General features: G+C 44.6%; 1 protein-coding gene across 3 annotated transcripts in view; it reads left to right on the plus strand.

Annotated features, from left to right (window-relative positions):
- The window catches only part of BSCL2 (BSCL2 lipid droplet biogenesis associated, seipin), a 244,555-nt gene that overhangs the window by 7,829 nt on the left and 214,854 nt on the right, over positions 1-21,872 (plus strand). The window contains exon 1 of one of the 3 annotated variants that reach the window (XM_069645175.1): positions 17,665-17,700. The exons of the other annotated variants lie outside the window; for them this stretch is intronic. The gene's annotated coding sequence lies outside the window, so the exon portion shown is untranslated. Of the gene's footprint in view, positions 1-17,664; positions 17,701-21,872 lie in introns of those variants that run through there. 3 annotated transcript variants of the gene reach the window in all.

The following is a 21,872-nucleotide window of genomic DNA, read 5'->3' on the forward strand; positions in this document are numbered from 1 at the left end:
ATTTCTGTTCTTGTCTTCTCATGTGTCTTATGTAATCCCTTTGTACAGAGCTTGCCTGTTGGTTTCCGGCAGGCAACCTCTGCCCCTTCCTTTGTCGCGTTTTCAGTGTTAGACACCCACTGCTGTTGTTCCCAGCCATGAGCATACAGCATGGGCCTCTGTTATAGCAATCTGTGCAGAAGGCAGGAGTTTCCTAAGGTTTGTGGAACACTCTTCCCCATTTAAGCATACACCCCAAGAGGGAATCCAGTTTGTTTGTACCTTTTTATCTTTTGCCCCTTTTGGCTCACAGCTACTGTTTCCTACTCTTCTTTCTTGTTGAACTTCCTGCTGTGTGTGCTTATCTGCTACCTTACCTCAGCACAGCCACCCAAACCCTACTTGGGTACCCGGTGCCATTCCTGACATCCTGACCCTGTTTGATTCTTTATCTTCATTAGCTGTTGCAGGTGTCTTATTTTGGTCCTTTGCTCATCCTAGAGCCTGCATGCATACTCATCAATTCTTGGTAGATGCAGATGTGTTGATGTTTGTAATCTTATTGTTGTGGTTGTTCCCTTCCTCTGCCCTTTAGGTGGTAGAGTTATGGGATGATACGAATGGCGAGTGTATCTGAGGGTACCAGTGCCTATCTCTGTTTGCAGGTTGCTCTTTATGTTTGGGTGTTCGCATGTGGACCTGTGAGTAGCCATGTGTTCTGGGTAGAAGTATAGGAGTCTGACTTGACGAATGTGTGACCCAGGTGTTGATGTCGTACCTGCTGGAAGTGTGTGTGTGTGTGTGTGTGTGTGTGTGTGTGTGCTTAATGATGGTCAGAGAGTTTCAGTTCAGAAAGGTCCTGTTGAGGATGGGTGCACGAGGGGGATAGTCCTGCTTGTTATATCCATACAGGGTTTTTGTCTCTTGTACCTTTCAGCATCTACCGCTTCCCGCGCCTCTCCGTTACCTTGCCTTTTCCTGGGATGCGTGGCTGGTTCATCCTGGGATCTGTCTCCGACTTAGTGTGCTGTGCAGGCTTCTCAGTGTCTTCGCCTCATGGATCTCCTGCCAGACCCTTGGACAAACTGTATGGATGCTGCCTCTTGCGTTTGCATCACCTTATGCCAGCCTCTTATTACTGGCTGGATGCCGTTGGGCAAAGGAGTCCCATTGTCCTTTTGACTCCAGAAACAGACTGCTCTTGGCTCTGTCCTAGACATGTGCCTCCTTTGTACTCCCTGGGCTTCACGGTCTCTCGTACTGGTTTGCTGTGTTTCTACGATAGGCAGCCCTTCTCTGACTTTTATGGTGAAAGAGAAACCACGCCTCAGCAGATGTCTATACTGCTGCAGTTCCTTCTTGGTATTTCTCTTAATTGTTCATGGGTGTGAGGGGGGTGGCGTCCCTCCCATACGACCCTCCTGCATTATACCACCCCTAGGAGGACTATCGGGTAGTGGCCTCACCTCCCTGGCCTCATGGAAGAGGGCTCCCCTAAGATCGAAGTGATGACAAGTAATGAATCGTCGCAGTATTCTTACACCCCGGATGGGCGCAAAGGATATTGGGTAATGGAGGATTTAAATTGGAACAGCATTAGAAATGAACTCCTGGTTGAATGCAGATACCTTCAAAATGAAGTATGGTGACACGTAGGACTTGGTATGTGAAGATTACTGGTAATTAGTCAGACAGTACCAGTTGTTAGATGCTTGGGTAGTTATGACCTAAGCGGGCAGGTCAAATTCTTAAAGGACCCAGTCTGAGGGCTTGATGAGGGGACACATCCTGAAATCTGGGCTCAACTGTGGATGACTGATGTTGTTTGTGTGTCCAGTTGCACGCTCTGTTGCTTGCAGACTTTGCATGGTAATCTTCTACAAGTCTGTTGCTGTAGTTTTGAGCAAAAATATTTGAGTGTTTCAGGCTGGTTCAGGTCTATCTCTTTTGTCTGCTGAGCTTTTTGATCCCATGTGAGCAAGGAGCATTTCATAGCACACATAACACAAGGGAATTCCTTTGTTCCCTAAGGTTGTCTTACAATGTGAATCCATAAGGAAGCAGGGATGCCCATCTTTATATAAGTAAAACTAAATTACTCTATCTGTATATGCTTTTATCCTTGCCGTGATTTCATTATCTGAAATTAGCGAATTTATGAACCTCAGTTTATGAAATGTTATTCCTTAATGTAGTAGTTGTGTGTATCTTTACCTGTTTGCATTAGATCCTATTAAGTCTACCTTGATCTTGGCACATGCTCTCTTTTTAAATTGTTTATTCTTTCATTCGCCCACGACCCACACTTCTTAGAGCTCAGAACGACACTACCCAGAATCTGTGTAGTTCTTCTGCTCTCTAATAGACGTAGTAAGGCGTGTTAGCGCTGGTGCGTCTAAGCCGGTTTGTGCCAGTTAGTGCTGATCAAGCCTCCGTTCACGGCTTTGCCTTTACACGCTGTGTTCTAAGATCAGGCTCCATGCCTGTAAACGCCATGTCCACATGGTGTAACCTATCCGCCATTCAAAGGAACCGACTTGTAAGACTTGCCACTATGGCTGACAATCTTGCTCCTCAACCTGTCTTGTCTGTTCACTCGATGCTCGATGAAACAGCTGAACAGAAAGAAATGTCGCCCCATGCCCTCTCCCTCTTGATCTGGGTGTGGAAATTGTATGCGCCACACAAAATCAAAATAAGGACATGACCTGCATAAGTGATACCATACACTTTTATACAGATCGAACCTGTGTTGCTCCGTGTCGACTTGTATCCAAGGCCAGCACATTGCTCCTGAGTTATCCTCCCGAGACATGTTAGCCTGCATGTTGACCGGAACACAGGAAGGGGAGGTGGAGTTCACTTGTTTTCTAAAAAAAAACCTTCTATTACATATCTGACAAACCCCACTTTGATCATTGCGAGTACATGTTAGTCAAGTTAAAAAATAATCCTGTGACCACTCTCAGTATTTTGCTTCTATATAGGCCACCTGAAGTCACACCTTTGTTTGAGGAACAAATTGTGGCTTTTCTCGGCTTTATAGCTAAACCACATTCGCCCCTACTGGTTTTGGGTGATTTCAACCTATGGTCAAATGATCCTTTGTGTCGAGATGCCGTGTCCCTTCTACGTGCCTTAGCAAATCTTGGCTTTAAATAACATACTATAGAAGCAACTCATGTTGGTGGCAATATCCTAGATTGGATTGTGTCCTTAAATATGGAGGTTTCATATGTCAAGGCCCAGACTTGTCCTTGATCGGATCATCTTTCTTGTTTTTGAAATTCCAGTTCCTTTTGCGACTGTAAAATCTCCCTTGCACATTAAACAAATTGTCTTTATTAGTGATCTAAGGGTATTACTCATGAGGTTTTTGCCTCGACCTCCCTTCCGTTATTTCCCTCCCTGGACAACATGTCTCTGGAGGACTTTACATCAATCTTCAGGAGGGCAATCAATTAGATGTATGAATTCCTAGCCCCCCTCAAACAGTCTATCCAAAAAGAAAGCCAACCTCCTTTAAGTTATATTTTCCTCAGTGGTGCTCACTGCTAGAACAGCAAAAAGGAGTGCAGAACGCTATTGGCGCAAACATCCAATTGAGGCTTCTTTCAATGCTTACAACGCCACTGTGAACAGCTTCAAGAATATTCTGTTGACAGCTAAGGAACCAAAACACAATGCTAGGATTGAGACAGCCAAATCCAAGCGCAGGGAACTGTCCAAAGTCCTACAAGAATTAAAGGGTAGCCCTGCTGATGCCCTCACTGAGGCAGACAATGAATGGTGCCAGCATATCCATGACTGCTTTACTCAGAAAATCAAACTGCACCAACAATGTATATAGCAGATCAACTCAATTTACTTCAATCATGTGGTAAATTAATCTCTCCAGTCTCCGTGCCATATGCCTCAACGTCTCCCTGTTTCTCCTTTCATGAGGTATCTGAAGGAGAAGTTCAAAATATACTTAAGTTGAAACCGACATCGAACAAGTGGATAACTTCCCTGTCCTGCTATTACAAGCATTTGAGTTCTCTAGTGCCGTGGGTAACTACTTTTGTTAACCAGTCTTTCTCTGAAGCATCAGTTCCTGATAGTATCAATGAAGCTTGTATCTCACCTTTATTTAAAAAAGTAGAATTTAGATGCCAGTGATCTGGAAAATTCATCACTAATGTTCTTTTATTTTTTTATTAAACATTCTGGACACACTGGCTTTTAACTAATATTATGGATCAAAACAACATTCTTGCTATTGGTGAGTCTAGGTTCCGTGTGAATCACGGCACTGAAACCGCTCTTGGACCTTAAATCTAACATTTCAACGATAATTGACAAAGGTGGACAGGCCTTGTTACTACTTCTTGACACGTCGGCTGCCTTTATCTAGTGGATCATGCTCTTCTGGCTGATAGACTGGTCAAGGTCGGTGGCTGTTCCAATTCTGCAGCAAGCTGGTTCAGATCGTTCCTTGGCCCACGAACCACCTATGTGACTAGGGACAATGCACAATCTCAAAAAGCGTCCTTGGTATGTGGCATCCCGCAGGGCTCTTGCTTGTCACTGCTACTTTTCAATGTCTATATTAAACCAGTGTGTGACCTGCTATCCTCTCTGGGTGTACAATTTGCGAGCTTTGCAGATGACACCCAGATTGTGATTGAACTATCGGCCCTATATAGCAAAGACCTAGAAACGGTAAATTAAGTTTTCGATGCAATTCAATCCTGGATGGGCACCAATTCCCTGGCTCTGAACAACAAGAAAACAGAACTGCTCATCCTAGGCACTCTTAACTAAGCTACACCATCTCGACTCATCTTATAATGGCTTCTCCATCGCAGGTAACATTAGCAATGATTCTGTAGAAACATTGGGGGTCTATTTTGACTCCCACCTTTCCTTCAAAAAACCTGTTCTACATCTTAAATCCTCCTGTGCATATTATATTCATCTACTATGGCAAATTTGCTCATACCTCTGAGACTAATAGGGCTATGATTGCGGCTGCCATCATAAATACCAAATTAGACTACTGCAATAGCCTACTTATTGGATCCTCTCAGGTCAATGTTGAAAGTTTACAGGTGATTCAGAATGGCGCGATCCGGGCTGTCTGATATCGATCGTCGCACCCATGTCACTGAGGCCTGAAGGAGACCGCTACCCGTCAGTCAAAGAATCAGGTTTAAAGGCACCATCTTACTCTTTCAGTGCCTCACCGGTGAAGCCCCTAATTATTTCAGCCAGAGTCTCCAGGGTTCCTTCCTTTTAGGCAAACCCTTTGCTCCAACAAAGACATTCTCTCGCAGCAACCACGAGTCCTCTTGAAAAAGACTGAAGGTTCTAGCTTTCATCCCTGGGCCCGAGTCTTTGGAATCAGCGTCCTATTGTTTTGAAGGGTTGTGCGTCAAGTGCCCAATTAAAAAAAAAAAAAAAAACAATAAAAAATGTATCTTTTCGACCTGGGTACAGGCTAGTCTTTTTTTCTAGATCGACCTTTTTCCCCACTGTTACTGGCCATCTTTTTTTTTTTTTTTTTATTAAAATGTTTTGTTTGGTTTTACAAACTTTTCATTTCTGTATTACACTATTGAAAATAAAAAGAGAGCATTCAGTAACAATCAATATTTGCTATTCGTTCCTTCATTTTGAATTTTCCTTAGTGATTTCCAACCAAAATTTAATGATTGTCAGAATTAGGCGTTTATCTTGACCTCTTAGCAAATTGTCCCATCTTTCTTGAGTTGTTAGTTGCCTATGCGATATCCCTAAGTAATCTCTGTGCAAAGATTTTTGATCCATCAGTGCAGGGCAGATCATAATCAAATGGAATAGAGTTTCCTTGCAGTTAGTGTCCTTACAAAAGCGGCAATCAGGACTTATTTTATTTGACTTGCCCATCATCGAATGATATTCTCGAGTTGGTAAAATGTTAAACCTGAAACGGAGAAACAGATCACGAATTTTACAATCCGGGAAGAGATTTAAATAAGCAGGCAATTCATGAAGACCTCTTGTTTCTGTTTGACATTTCAAATATCTTTTATATTTATTTTGATCGGCTATGGTTTGGATCCAATCATTGGTCTGTATTTTACGCTTTGCGTATTGTGGTCTGTTGATCAACATTTCTTCAGTGATATCTTCGGCTTGCATTTTCATTTTGATATCAGAAGCCCATTTGGTCAGTGCTGTAATGTGTAGTGGTGATTTTTTTTTCTCTCAGGATTTCCAATGATGGAATCTTGTCTTTGGAAATTATTTTCCTGAGGAGGTTCATTTGTTTCCACAATACTATTGATTTGATGGATTGAATAGCTAGTTCATAACAGATTCTTGCCATCGGGAAAGACTTTGGCAGAGCTGGAGTTTTTTCCTCCAAAACAATGCTTCATACTTGGGCCAGTGTATAGTTTCTTGGTTGATCAGAGACTCGGTTGCATACGTCAGGATCGGAATTACTTTTTGTTTATACAAGGCTATTGTAGGTTTTATAGAATATGTTCCGTATTTTCTATGAAAGAAACAGCCTTGTCTGGCCAGGGATCTGGTTTTTCCCTCGATATGATTTTTCCACTGTTGTTCGTTTGCGGAAGAATTAATCATTGCACCCAAATATTTCATTGATGTGGTTGTGGCGATTTCGTTTCTTTCTAGATATATTTTTAGATTAGGTTGGGATTTATTGTTTTTTCGCGAGGCGAGTTTCATTGTCTTGGTTTTATTGCTGTTAATTACCAAGTCATTTTCAAGCATGAATTGTTTAGCTTTATTAAGAGATTTTTGTAGACCCGATAGTTTTGTCCAAAATTATAATATCATCGGCATATATTAGTGTCTGGATACACTCGTTAATTTTTAGAGGATTTGCCGCTGAATTTTGGATTTTTTTCGCTAAATTCATGGGTGTACAGATTATAAAGACAGGCTGCCAATGGGCATCCTTGTTTCAAACCATTGGAAGGTTGTTTGCGAGGGGTTACCATTCCGTCGTTGGTTAGTCGGACTCTGACAGAAGTATTTGAGTAGAGTTGCTTGATCGGATTCAAAATAGAAGCTGGACATCCCCAGGCAGTAAGCTTGGACCAAAGCTTTGGTCTGTTCACTGAATCAAAAGCCATCTTTAAATCTATAAAGATGGCATATACTTGATGTTTCTTGGTTATTGCCTCGTGTTTGATCAAGTTCAATAACAGGAGATTGACGTTTGTTCCGATTTTCTTGACGAAACCAGTTTGCCTTTTTTCATGCCTCGCATTCGCCTCTGCCCAGTTGTTTTTTTACAAGATATCCCGCAAATAATTCCCCCAATGGATCCAGCAGGGCTATGGGTCTGTAGTTTGCAGGGTTTTTGCGATCGCCAGCTTTGAAGATAGGGATCAAAACAGCCAATGTCCAACTGCAAGGGATTTGTTTCGTTTTTTCGATGAGTTGAAGAAGAAGAATGACGGCTGCCCATTCGTTTGGACTTGCTTTGAGCATAGCATTTGATAATCCATCGGGTCCCGGCGCTCAGATGAAGAGATTTTTTCTTCAATGTAATTTCTGAGGTAAATTGATGTCTATGTGAATTTTTAAATTTGTTTTCCTTGTACCTTGGTTGATAATATTTCTCGAGAATCCAACTGTAGTTCAGTTTTGTTTGATCCTGGAGCAGGGACTCTTTAAATGGTGTTAATATGCCAGGAATGTGATGAGTTTTGATACAGAGTTTATTAAGACCATTATTAATCTCCAGAACTGGCAAGGTTATTCGTGGGTATTTTGTTCTTACTGTGTTCCAAGTGATTCCTATTTGGTGGTGATCACTGGTGGACTGAGGAGCATTAGCAGTAGACGTGATTAGGTTTCTTATCCCTTCCGATGTAAAGATGTAGTCGATGATAGATGTCGTATTTTCGCGTGACCATGTCGGCAGAGGCACTCCTTTGTTATTCACAGTGGGTTCAATTAATGAGATATTACGATGGATATTTCTTTAACCCATTTTTTTGGCTCTGGCTGATGATGCGTTTGACACCAATTTTTGACCTTCCTTATCGAATAAATGGATGTTGAAATCCCCTGCAATTATAAATTCTGCTCCATGATTAGAGGAGGCGATATTATCAATTTCGTCGTATATGGAATCAAGGAACTTGTTGTCGTTCATCGCAGTCGGGTTCCAATATATATTGAAGATGGTAACACAGGTGTTTTTTTGCACACTGATCTAAATCTTTGTTAGGAGTCGTTATGAGAATGGTCATGTATTGTGCCCAAGGGTGAATGTTCTTCTTGGATATAATTATCCATGAAGGAGTCATTTTTATGAGGATCAACATGCCTGATGCCGGTCGGCCTTGCTGTGAAGTAATTGCGGGATTTATTAAGGTTATAAAACCTTCACAGAATACCTCTTCTCTTATAAATAAATAGCACTTACCGAGATTCAGCTGCAGCTTTCCTGCTCTGGTCTCCGGTCCCCGTCCTCTGCCTACAGCACTAATGAAGGGGAAGCCACCCAGCGGTAGCTTTTGTTTATTACAGCTAGCTGGCTTTTCCTTCATTAGTGCCGCAAAAGCCAGCACAGGCGGGGCATCCATTTCACAAAATGGATGCGCCCATGTGCTTGCTTTTGCGAATTTTGAGCTTGAATAGCTCAAAATTTTACATAGGAAGTTTTAAAAAAGAGAATGCTAGTATTTTTTTTTTATGTTGCCTATCTATATTTTAAATAAAAAAATTTACTAGACCATCCCTTTAACCAAGTTTCCTGTAGGCATATTATATCAATTTCAGTAAGCTCAATTGAGCCTTCAGTGAGAAGGTGTTTATGGCCTCTAGTATTCCAGGAGCACAGAGAGTCTGAGCTCACCTGAGTAGGAGTTCCTGTTGGTTGTTATAGGTAGGTTTTCTTGTTCTGGGGCCGTTGTTCATGCCTTATATTGGATCTTGAATTGGTGTCCGAATTCCAATCTTGGTCACACCATATCCCTCGTTTCTTCACAGCCTCATTTGTATATGGCAAAGAGTTTTCACCACCATTATGTCTTGGACATAGAGGGCAAGTTGTTACGATTTGTCTGTGCAATTTGTGCCTCTTTATGTATATTTGGTTTGTTGTAATGATAAGAATCGATCCTCGCAAGTTTATTGCTACATTATTCCAAGCCATTAATTTCGACACAATAATTTCTTCAGCTTCAAACCCTGGGATTTCCAATTGCTGCTTAGTGGACAATACGCGGTACATTAGTTCTTCGCAATAAAAATCAATCTGTACTGCTTCCATTCGTTCTTTGTTAGGGAAGAGAATCGCATCAATGTCTCGAGAGTTGTCAGCTAATTGCGGGATAGCTTGTAGTAGTCTTAGAACATTAGCTCTATTTAGTGTTGCAGGCTCGTCGATATTTGTCGAAATGGGGGCTAGAGATATTCTGAAAGCGTAAGATCTTTTTGTCGGGTTGAGAAAATTTGGTCTGACTAATGGTGGATCCGGTTGGGGGTGGAGGGGTAAGGTCACATTATAGCTTGTTTTTTTTCTATTTCTGCATGAGGCCATGATTCGTCGTTTGACACCTCTGAGTATTCCAAAGAAATGTTTGTTGAGTCTCGAGTGGAGGAGCTCATATCTGTTCGAGAGATGATTCTTTACATTCATCGAGGACAAGAAATGCATCGTCTTGTGGATCCAAGGAGATGGAGTTCTCCTGATTTGAGTCCTTATGATTTGGATCCTCTTCAGTACCACTCTCCATGTCTGGGGATGGTGAGGTCACTTTAATAGAGGTGTCTTGATTGATTACCGCCAACAATGCATCTAATGGTTCAGACTGTGGCTGGACTTCACGTTTACTTGGCGTGTTCACTCTATTATCAGTTGGAGTAGTGGTGACAGCAGCTACCGAGTTTTTGGGCTTTGCCGTTGTTTTTAGTGCATTCTTGGTTGTGTTCTCTTGCAAAGATTTTAGCACGGATTGCATTTTCCTTAAGAATGCCTGTGAGCCTGTCTGGGTTTTTTTTGGGTTCTTTTTTGTAATTGATTTGGGGTGAAGTTCTTTTCCCACTAGGCCTTGTTTTGTCAGATCAAAGATATCAAACGGGGTGCATATTGCCGGTTCTGCATTAGAGCTAGGCATTGCTTGAATAGTTTCTAAAGTACCACTGTTGAATGGTTGTATTTCGTATTGGGTCCACTGATCTATTTTGAGGACATCTGTTTGGACAGGACTAGTTACAGTTTGGGTTTGTTTTGTTGTCCAGATAGATTGGGGCAACACCTGCGACTGCTTTTTGATTTTTTTCGTCCAGCATTTTTTTAGTAATAGAAGATACAGTCTCCATCAAGGTTTGTTTGTCAGCACGATCGATTCTCGCAACTTCAGCCAGACGGCTTTGCCACAATCTCGATGCCTCTGCCTCATAATTTAGTCGTTCCTGAATGGTTCCAATAAAGCTTTCTAGGTGAGTTTGCTTTGTCATGATCCTGGCTAGTAGAGTAACTTGGTCTTTTGTCGAGTCCACCATTGCTTCTTGCAATTTTAGAAAAGGGATCATAGCTACAGATAGTACAGCTACTAGCGAGTTTTGAAGATCAACATCGTGGTTGGAAGTCTTTCCGGTCGCTCCTGGGTGTCGTTGGATACTTCAGAGATCTTATGTGAAGAAAAGGAATCGTTCTCCATTAGTTCTTGGGTGGACTTTGATGAATTTCTTGTGGGTACTTGAGGTCTTTTCGGTGCAATTGGTGTTGAAGTATTAACTTTTGGAATTGGAGTATGATTCACTATTTCTCCAAAAACTTCTTCTCTTTTCTCTTGTGAATACATAATCGCATCAATCTCGGTTATATCGAGCAAAAGACGCGCGATGCGAACTGAAAGTGGTTTGTATTTCTCGCTATTGATCGTATCAATTGGTAAATAAGTCGATTGCCATTGTTGTTTGGCTGTTTTTGCTTGTTCTCTAGGGTTGGTGTGTAGCAAGGATCTCCAAAAATGAGGTTACAAGCTGATTCATCTGGTTGATGAGGATGTACTATGGTACGGCATGATTGTTTTACAAAGAGCAAAGATCTTAGATGTTGATCTATCAGCCTTGTCTTGGATAGTCGTTTCTGTTTGTATAAGTTCAGTAGAACTTACAGGTAAAGGCAATTTTAAATTAGAGGTTGGAAGAGCGTGGGGAGGGAGAGTATAGTTTGATGGGCATCAGGCTCAAGAGCCTGTATTATCTGCATTGACGACAATGTGCGTACAGGAGTTTGCGAAATTGATAATGCATTTCGGGCCTGATCTTGGGGCCGGTGTGTATCCGTCATCACATCTCCTTGCGGATTTGAGTTTAATTTCAGTGTTTGCTTTACTTTTATCAGAGTTTGAATCGTGCTTTTGTTTGCCAAAGTAACTGTTTCTTCTAATTTGCCTTGAAGGCGGGTGTGTGGTTTAGTGGGTTATGATATGATATGGCATTTGTAACGTGCCTATACACAAGAGTTTCAAGGCGTGACGAGGCAGGGAGGGGGGGACAAAGGAGACAGACAACAATCCTACTAGGCCAGGTGTCATTCAGATCGCGCAAGTGCAAGGTTAAGGGGACGGGAAAAGTGCAAGGGGGAAAGGGAGAGGGGAAAGTGCAGTACACGGTTAGTAACGAACAAGATAAATGATAATGGCCAGCTGGTGGCAAGTGCAAGATAAGTGCAGACAAGTGCTGGGAAGAGGGGCTGTAGGGATACAGACAGTCCCGCAGTGCAGGGGTTGCCGGGAAGCCAGTGCAAGGGAGAGTGGCTGGGCTAAGGACCGAGATAGGTGAGTGGCCCAGTTGCTGATTTAGTACAAGTTCAGTGATTTAGCAGGGGAGAGAGGGAGAGAAAGCAGAAGCAAAGGGGAGGATTTTGAGGCGCTTCCGGAACCGGAGATGGTTCTCCTCAAGTTTTAGGGAGACAGGAAGGCTGTTCCAGAGGGAGGCCCCTGCAGCAGAGGGAGATCTCCCACCAACTCATTGCTTAGAGAAGCGGCTGACCCTGAGGGAGTTGGAGGCGGATGAGCAAAGTGCATGAGAAGGAAGATATTTAGGAAGGGAGAGTTGAAGGTATTTTGGCCCCAGGCCCCAGAAGGCCTTGTGGACAATGCAGAGGGTTTTGAACTTCATCCTCGCAGCCCCAGGGAGCCAGTGTAGTGATTTCAGTCCTGGAGAGATACAGTCCCGGGGCTTGAGGCCAAGGACAAGTCTCGCAGTCCTGTTCTGGATGAGTTGCAGAGGGCGGAGAGTAGAGGCAGGCAGATTTATGTAGAGGCTGTTACAGTAGTCCAGCTTCGAGAGAACCAGGGCTCTGGAGACAGTGAGCTTCTGGGGGAAGGAGAGGAAAGGAAGGATACCTCTGAGGAGGTGCAGCAGGTAGTGTGACTTCTTAGAAACGTCAGAAATGTGAGGCGAGAAGGAGAGAGTGGAGTCGAAGATGACCCTGAGGTTTTTAGCCTTGCAGGAAGAGGGCCAAGAGAGGCCCGCCAGAGAGCTGCAGGGAAGGAGGGAGTGGGTGTGCCGATGAGTAGAATCTCGGTCTTACTGGCATTAAGGCAGAGGTCGTTGGCGGCACACCATTCCTGGATAGCAGAAAGACAGACAGAGATGAGGGAAGGAGAAGAGGAGGCCGAGGGTAGCCTGAAAATGAGCTGGGTATCATCAGCATAGCACTGAAAGTAGGGGCAGAGAGCGGCGATGCGGTGGGCGAGAAGTGCCAGGTACTGGTTGAACAGCCAGGGAGAGAGGTGAGAACCCTGGGGGACACCACAGTTAGAGAAAAAGATGTCAGACAGGAAAGACCCCAGTTGGACCTGGGAGGGTCGATTTGAGAGGAAAGAGGTCAGCCAAGCCAGAGCCTGGCCAGTGATACCCAGGTTATCACGGAGACAGTTGAGCAGGATGGTATGGTTGACAGTATCAAAGGCAGAAGAGAGATCAAGGAATGTTAGAGTCATGGTTCGAGAGCAGGTCCTCACGGATGTTCAGGAGAGCAGTTTCCGTGCTTCTGGCAGCTCTGAAGCCAGACTGGTGGTCATGAAGGCTACCAACAGATTCAGCATGGAGATTAAGTTGGGAGATGGCAAGTTTCTCCAGGAGCTTGCCCAGGAAAGGGGTGATAGAGATAGGGCGATAGTTAGCTGGGCAGGACGGGTCGGAGGAGGGTTTCTTAAGAAGGGGGTGCACAAGGGAGTGCTTGAGAGGGGATGGGAAGACTCCAGAGGCGAAGGAGTGATTGCAGAAGTCAGCAAGGGCAGGAGCCAAGGAGTCGATGTGGTCCTTAATAGTTTTGGAGGAGCAGGGGTGGACCTGTGTTGACGACTTTCATTGATCGGACTTGTCTCGAAACCTCATCAACAAAAAAAAGGGAAAGGCAGAGAAGGAGAGAGGAGGGGTGGCTGCAGAAGGGCCAGAGGACGGGCAGGGAATAGAGGGGGGGAGGTGATGGGAGGAGAGTGAAGACAGGATGTCCTGAGTTTTTGAAATGAAGTGAGAGGCCAGTGCCGTACAGAGGGCCTGGGAGGGGACAGGAGAGGTAGAGACTGCAGCAGGGTTGGCCAGCTCCTTGCACATTTTAAAGAGTTCAGCCGAATTGTTAGATGCCGCAGTGATGCGGGCTTGGATAAGGGCTCTCTTTTTGGTGAGAATGGAGAGCCGGTAATGCCTTTGGAGCAGGCGACAGGCCAGTTTGTCAGAGGATCAACATGAAGCACGCCATTTCCTCTCTGCCACCCTGCACTTGCGTTTGAGGGTGATGAGATCCGAGTCAAACCAGGAGTTACATTTGGCTTTGGGCTTCAGGCGGATTCTCATGACAGGGGCAAGGATATCAAGAGTATCAGATATAGCAGAGTAAAGAGTGGAGAGGGCTGTGTCAGGGTGGGTGTCAGCCGAAGGGGGAAGAGGGGGCGAGAAGGTGGCAGCGAAAGCCTCATCTGACACACGCTTCATGGGTCGGATGACCGAGAAGGAGGAGGAGGGTGGCTTTGCCTGTGGGGTAGGGAGGGTGAGGTGGGAGGAGAGGAAAAAGTGATCACTCCAGGAGAGAGAAGTGGAGAGAGGGACAGAGAGGGGAAGGTCAGAAGATATCAGGGCATCAATAGTGTGCCCAGCAGAATGGGTCGGCCCAGACGGGAGAATAGAGAGTGAGAGAGGGTTGCAGAGGTCGCAAAAGAGTCGAGAGGGGGGACAGGAGGCATCCAGGTGGATGTTGAAGTCTCCAAGGAAGAGGAGTTGAGTGGTTGAGGACAGGAGTGAGGAGGAGAGGTCCGCCCACTTGGAGAGGAAGGAGGAAATTTGACCAGGTGGCCGATAGATAGTAGCCACGGTAAGGGAATGGCTGGGAGAGAGAGAGTCGGCAGACAAGACATTCAAAAGAGGAGTAGGTCTGCGTGGGAATAGCAGGGGCAGGAATCCACTCAGGGAAGATAAGGGCCACACCCCCCCCAGCACGGTTGCGCCTGGGCACGGAGAGGATCTTGTAGCCGTCAGGTAGGAGTGTGTCAAAGCTGTTGACGGAGCTGGCCGTGAACCATGTCTCAGTGAGACCGAGTACGTCAAGGTCCAGTTCCTCAAGAAGGTGGCAGATATCAGAGGAATGTTTGACGGCAGAGCGAGAGTTAAGAGTGGCAATGTGGAGAAGGTTGCCATCTTTGAAGGACTTCTGGGGAGGGGTACAGATCAGAGGTACGCCCTCCGGAAGGGGAGGAGGAGCAAGGGAGGGGGCAGGGAGGGAGGGTAGAGGCAAGGTAGCCGAGGACAGGGGGGGGCACAGCAGGAGACGAAAGGAAGTTGATGAGGCGCGGGAAGCGTCTATCAAAGAGGTGAAGGTTGGCCTGAGGGCCTTGGACCAAGACGGTCCCATTAGCGTAGACATTAATGATGGCCTTAGAGGAGTGGAAGGAGGCCAAGAGGACATCCCAACGGGTGCCACCATTAATGGGAGAAGAGGAGATAGGAGAGAGCACAGAGACCATATGAAGGGTCCATAGGTCAGGTGAAGGCACGAAAAAGAGGATGTCAGTGAGAGTTTCCTTAGAGGAGGCACTGGTGTAGGTGTCAGCGATAGGGAGGCCTGGGTTGGAGACCAGGATGTCCTTTTTAAACTTTTTTCTACCAGATTTAGTGAGGAGAGCAGGATAGTCAATGGAGAAGCAGTTAGAAAAGATAGGTGAGATAGAGAACACCATGGGATAGGAGGGAGGGGGGGGTAGGACAAGCACGAGCGGACAGGAAGTGAGCAGCAAGCCCTAGTTTACCACAAATTCTGAACACAGTGAACACAGTAATGCAATATCAGGTACCCAGTGGAGAGGCCACTTAAGTTTGAAAATCCTGCGAGGGCAGAAAAAACCCTAGTTTACCACAGTTTGCAAGGCATAGTGAAGTCAGGGTGACGGGTCTAAGTGCGGTGGGCCGAGGGAGCAGGTAGAGCCAACAGGTGGACCGGCGCCAAGCGTCCCCTGCGGACATCTGCAGACACACAGGGAGCCGCAACCGTCAGAGCCGCCCTTGGCCTAAGGGGCCCTTAGCCGTGGGGGCTGCCAGGCATTGGGGCAGTTCCATTTAGTAGTTGATCACGCACACAACAGAGTACAATAATGGTCGATTGAGTCGTGTAAGAGAGTTGCTGTTAATGAAAATGGCACTTACCGTCACACCCAGCCGCACAACAGAAAACTGCCGCGCCCTTTACTCCACAGCGGGCTTCACGCCACAAGGGCCGCGGCTTGCAGTTTTTATGGGGATTTCCTGGGGGAGTGGCAAGAGTGGGTCATGTGACTCCAGTCACGTGACGAGTCAGGAAGCAGTTCTCGGTACCACGCTCGCTTCAACTGCTGACGGCTCCAGCCGTCAGACTAACGCGAATCGGAGCGGAGCAGAACTTCCCAGGTAAGCAGGTAGAGACGGCAGAGTGTTCTCCAGCCGCACAGCAGAAAACAGCCGCGCCCTTTACTCCACAGCGGGCTTCACGCCATAAGGGCCGCGGCTTGCAGTTTTTATGGGGATTTCCTGGGGGAGTGGCAAGAGTGGGTCATGTGACTCCAGTCAAGTGACGAGTCAGGAAGCAGTTCTGGGTACCACGCTCGCTTCAACTGCTGACGGCTCCAGCCGTCAGACGAAGGCGAATCGGAGCGGAGCAGAACTTCCCAGGTAAGCAGGTAGAGACAGCAGAGTCAGTTCTCCAGCCGCACAGCAGAAAACAGCCGCGCCCATTACTCCACAGCGGGCTTCACTGGCCATCTTTGTTGTTGTCTTGTGAGCGCCTTGAGGCCCATTGGCGTATGGCGCAATATAACCACTTGATAGATAGATGAGGGCTACCGCGTTCTTGGGCTAGACACTCCATCTAGTGCCCAGTAGCACACTCTCTGAGGTTCTGCTTCCACCCAGGGACTCTGTCTCCAGTCTCCTGCCTACACTCCAAGTTGAGGTAGGGGTTTAGAGAGGGAGCTCTAGATCTGAAAAGGGACCAATGGACCGTTAAGTCAGCAGAAGAGAAATAGATTCAGATTTAATTCATGAATTGTGTCAGAGATGACACTAATAATTCATAGTGTCCCAGAAAGTTCCAGGTTTTAAAGCCCACAGATTAGTCAATGTTGCTATGTTCAGATTGTTCAGTTTCATGCATTGAGCTGAAGGGGTGGAAGTATGCTAGTCGGGCCTTGCAAATTCTTAAAAATCTCACTAGACTTACAGGGTGAGTTCCTTGGTTTATACATACTTGACCTAAGAGAAATGCACTTGCCCCAAGGGGGACTGGTAACAAAACATTTACCAGTGCCTTTTGTAAAATGGTTCATGTCCCCATAAGCACACTTCATATTTGGTAAAATCCTGTCCAGCATGCACAGTGAAACTTGTGTTTTTCGTTTACTGAGTTTCTAACATCCCCATACTCGCCAGCAAGGTCGAGTATCATGCAAATGGTACTCGCCCTTCTTAAAAACGACTTGCCTGTGCTAGTAGAGTTTTTGAGCCCTGCTGTTGTGCGTCTTTCTCGTCTCCCGTGGACATCCACCTCCCTAGCCCAGGTGTCCCTAAATCCCATGTTAGTTTAACTAGCTGTCAGTAACACCCACTATCTAGGACTCCGACTAATGTAGGGGCCTAAAGACTGCAGTCTTATCTATTTTACTCCCTGTGGGACTTCCTAGTGGTCCCTTAACTCTGCAAAGGAGTTGCCTGGGTCTTAAAAGTTGATTGTGCCAAAACGGATACCCTACTTCTTGCAGTCTCTTCTCCAGTCGATCCCCCTCCATCCTTTGCCTGGCCTTTTGATCCCCTTTTTGTTGTCTCTCCTTCCCTCCTCCATGGCATACATTTGTTTTCAAAAATTGATTAGCAGTTTGCGATTATATTTTTGATTAGCAAACAAACCTATTTGATTAGCAATGTTGTACTCCTATTTTTGATGCCACCAGAAGTTATTTGTACCCAAGACATAAAATGAACAACATTTATATGTACCACTGAAGTAAAACATTAGTGAGATGAGTCTGTAAAATGTAAAGGTTTGCTGCATGAAGGAACACTGGTTTTCAGTCATTTGAAAAAGAAAGAACTCGTCATGCCTAGCACTCCCACACCGGTTTTTGACATTTTTATGAGTAGATGATTACTGCTTCACTAGTCACTTTGAACCTGCAGTGAACAGAAAAGAAGAAGGCGGAGGGAGCCCGGAGGACAAGAGCGGAATGCTGGGTGAGCTGTATTTTCATTGAACTGGGTCATTTAAATAGCTAGCTTTGCTACACAAATGTCAATTTTTAATTAGCAAACCTACAGAATTGCATAGCAAATTGCTATGCAACACTGCTTATTTTATGCCTTACTACTCCCTCCAGTCTTCTTGCTCTCCTCTCGCTTCCTGTTTTTCTCTTGCTTTCATTCTCTTTTCTGTTCCTCTGGTCTTCAAGCTTTCTCTACCACCCCTTTCCTAACTTCTCAATAATTCCTCTCCTCACACCCTACTCATGGATATGGTGCCCTGCTCACACTCACAATTCTCTCATACACACCTCCGCGTCTCTCCTGTACCCTTCTCCTTGCACCCCACCTATGATGTCCAGTTCGCCAGATAATATTTGGAAGTGTATTTGACTCCCTATTTTTGTAAGTTGGGGTAAAATGATTATTTAGGGAGTAATATTATTTCTTTGCACCTAGTTTTTCATGCACGTTAAATGATGCAGGTTTAATTCTTCTGATCAGGCAGTTATAACAGTAGTTTCTTCCTATGGTACCATGTGCAGCCATACACATATGGTGCGTATCAGAAACTTTTACTCCCAAAAAATAGGCAAATATTCCCAAAAAATAAAACCAGAATAGAAATACCCCTAACAAAAATGGGAAACAAACACATATGAGCATGTGTCACTGCTTTCACTCACACAGCTCTGTGAATATATTTGGATCAGCAGTGCATGTAGTACCACATGAAGAAATTGCTATTACAGCCTGACCAGAAGTAAACATGTATCTTTTAATGTGTATGAATAACTAGGTGCAAATAAATAATTATTACAAAAATATCTCCTTTTTACCAGTGAAATTGTATTTGTACACGCTTATAAAATACTGCTATTGGGAAATTGACTTACATCTTTACTCCCTAAAAATATCATTTTACTCCCAACTTTAAAAAATGGCTAGTAAAATACTCCCACTTCGAAATCTTATCTGGAGCACTGACTCTGTGCACTACTGGTCCAAGCAAATCAATGGATCTGTGTGGGTGAAAGCAAGGGCACAAGGTCTGTTTCTTATTTTTTTGTTGGGATTATGTGTACTCCCTATTTTCATTTTTTGGGAGTATTTGCCTATTTTTAGGAGTACATTTGGCTGATACGCCCCTTATCTGTAGGGATGATGGTGCCCCTCTATACTGTTCTATATTCCTGCACCCTCTGACTCTACTTACTAACCTCACTCCCCTCCTCCTATCTCCCACTCTTTCCTTGCCTGACAAGCAAACACACGCACTGCTTCACTCTCACAAACTGGTACCACTCTGTCGCAACCAAACCTCCCCTGCACCAACTTCGCCACACGTCCCTCGCTCCTAGCTCCTCATTACTTCAGTCTGCCGGCTGCCCTTTCTCTGGTCTCTTCGTCCACCTTCATGTCTCCTAACCTCACCCAAACACCTGTCACTCCTCTTATATACTGTGAGTGTCATTGTTATGACTCTGTACGCTCTTCCATTCGTCGCAGAGCTTGCCTGTCTTTTTGGGACGCAATCTATGCTACTTTTTCTTTTAACCAGGGGCTGGGTTACACAGGGGAAAAGCTTTAGGAACCCCTCTGTCCCTCCCCCTTTCCTGCATTGTTTTGTTGGTAGTCTCCCTGGCGTGCAGTGCGTCTGGAAGTGTTTGTGTTGCAATGGCTCTTAGTTTTTCGAAGTTTCGGACCCTGTTGGTCTGTGGTGAAAGCTCATAATGCGTATTAGTTGCATTGTTTTCATTTCCATCTTCATTTGGTTCCTGCAAGGCATACATTCGTTTTTCAAAAATTGATTAGCAGAGTTTGCTAAATAACATTTTCTTTATTAGCAAACGGGCCCATTTGATTAGCAATGTTGTACTAATATTGTTATTTTCACCATAAGTTATTTGTACCCAAGACATGAAATTAGCAACTATACAGCAGTTTTGCGTACTGCTGAAATAAGGCATTAGTGAGAGGAGTCAAGCCTTGCAAATTCTTTAAAATTCAGCTAGATCTGCAGGCCGGGTAACTTAGTTTACCTATTTGACCTAAGAGAAATGCACTCGCCCATAGCAACAGATGATGACAAATTTAAATGTGATTTCTGTAAAATAGTGCATGCCACTACAAACCCGCTTTATGTTTGGCACAGTGACATTTTTATTTGATATTTATTGCAAAGTTAATGTTAAATAAAAGTGTCAAACATCTCTTTCATGGTACTCTCCTTCATAAAATCTTGACTATTCCAAACCCTGGACGAGTGTCTGTAAAATGTAAAGGGTTAGCTGCATGGATGGACACAAATAAATAGATATGATAAAAAAGCCTCTGAAAACAGTTTGGCCAGCTGTCTCCTGTAGGTGGTAATATATAATGCAATCATAATCCTAAAGCAAAGCGAGCTCTGGCGGCTAACTACAGTATGTGGTAGTGCAGTAGATCTGTTGATGTACAGACTGGATCAAACTATTGTTCACTACATTGCGTAAACATCTAGTTCGCATTGTGTATTCCTTATGTAAGAGAAAAGAAAGACTAAGCAGAGAGGATGGCGTAGCAAGAAGAGAACCGGGCAAATTAGTAGTTTGTGCTCATCTCACTTTCAGGGTAGCTGGTATAAAGCAACAGGGTGATCATACAGAATTTCAAGGAATATGGATCGCTCATGGGTTGAGCATCTGCTGCACAAATGTATGCAACCAGTAAGTTACAGAACTAGGTTTGCCATCGAAAGTATTTGAATGTGTGGTATACATTTTCAAAAGTGTTCACTCGTCAATATGATGCATCTTCCCCAACAAAATAAAATCTAGTTTACCCTGAGATTTAGATACACTAACCTAAACTTTACTGTAAGCATGGAGATGATGCAGTGTTTTACAATACCAATACTGTAATTATGCATTATGTAACCACTTTGTTTTAGGAATGGAATTGCATGACTGTCCTAAAAATATATAACGTTAACACATACTGGTCTTTGCCAGACAGTATATGGAAAGCTTAATAAAAGTATCATTAAAAGTATTCAGATCACTTCTAGTTAGCAATTCTTAGAAAAAGAAAAATACGTTCTTTTCTAGCACTCCCACACATGCCTTTTGTCACTTAAGATTGGAGGAGATAATTGCTGCTGTACTCTCCACTAGCACTTGACGTGAACAGAGAAAAGGGGGTGAAGGGAGCACCAAGGGCAAGAAAGTAATGCAGTGCGAGCTGTACTTCATTTAACAGGACAAATTAAATAGCTAGCTTTGCTACACAAGTGTCAATTACATTAGCAGACCTGCAGAATTGTATAGCAAATTTATATGCAACACTGCTTATTTTATGCGTTGTGCTTGTCTCTGTTTATATTTTTTTTTAGCTGCACCCAGGTGCTCCATGGGAAATCGTATTGGGAGGCATCATGAGTTAGAGGGTGTATCGGGCTTAAGGGGTATGGCTCATGAGGGGGTTAAGCCCTGAGCCAACTCCTCATTCCCACCTCTGGGAGAGGGCTGACTCTGGCTTATGTCCAGGAAGCCCACCTATGCCAGGCCCCTAACCCAGTCACAATGGCATGTGGGCCAATGGGTTAAGGCATACAGAGGTTATTTATCCACCAACACATGTGATTCACCCTTAAGTACACAAATCGAATGTTCAAAGGCCTTTAGCACCATGGCTACTGCCTTGCCTTGTCAGGCTAAATTGCACATATCTGCTCTTCTGTATTTTTCTATTTTGTTTTTTGTTGCATCCCACAGTTCGATCAGGAGAACTATGACTGGGTGTCATTCTTGCCTTTTCAATACCTCTGCATCTTCTCCCTTGCCAGATGCGGGCCCTCTCTAAAGGCCTTTCTCCACTACCACTCTCTGTTGCAGGGGTCAAAATGTCTCATTGCAACGTACTAGCCAGTTAGTCAATAGTCGCCTCAGTTCTGCACATACACAGCACACCATTTCATACTCGCCAAGAGTCCATCAATTACCACTAACCAATTGCTAGTGGCGTGTGCACATTTTGAGCCATGCTGTGAACTTCAGGTTTTCCTACCACATGCTGCAGGCCCTTTATCGTGGGTCTGGAGTTGTTTAGATTCGTGTATGGTGATGTTGACGGTGTTGCATTGTGGTTTGTTGCAATGGAGGCGGGGTTGCTGTGTGCTTGCAGAG

Source organism: Ambystoma mexicanum, chromosome 2p (assembly GCF_040938575.1).
Source record: "Ambystoma mexicanum isolate Mex_15411 chromosome 2p, UKY_AmexF1_1, whole genome shotgun sequence".
Lineage (NCBI taxonomy): Eukaryota > Metazoa > Chordata > Amphibia > Caudata > Ambystomatidae > Ambystoma > Ambystoma mexicanum.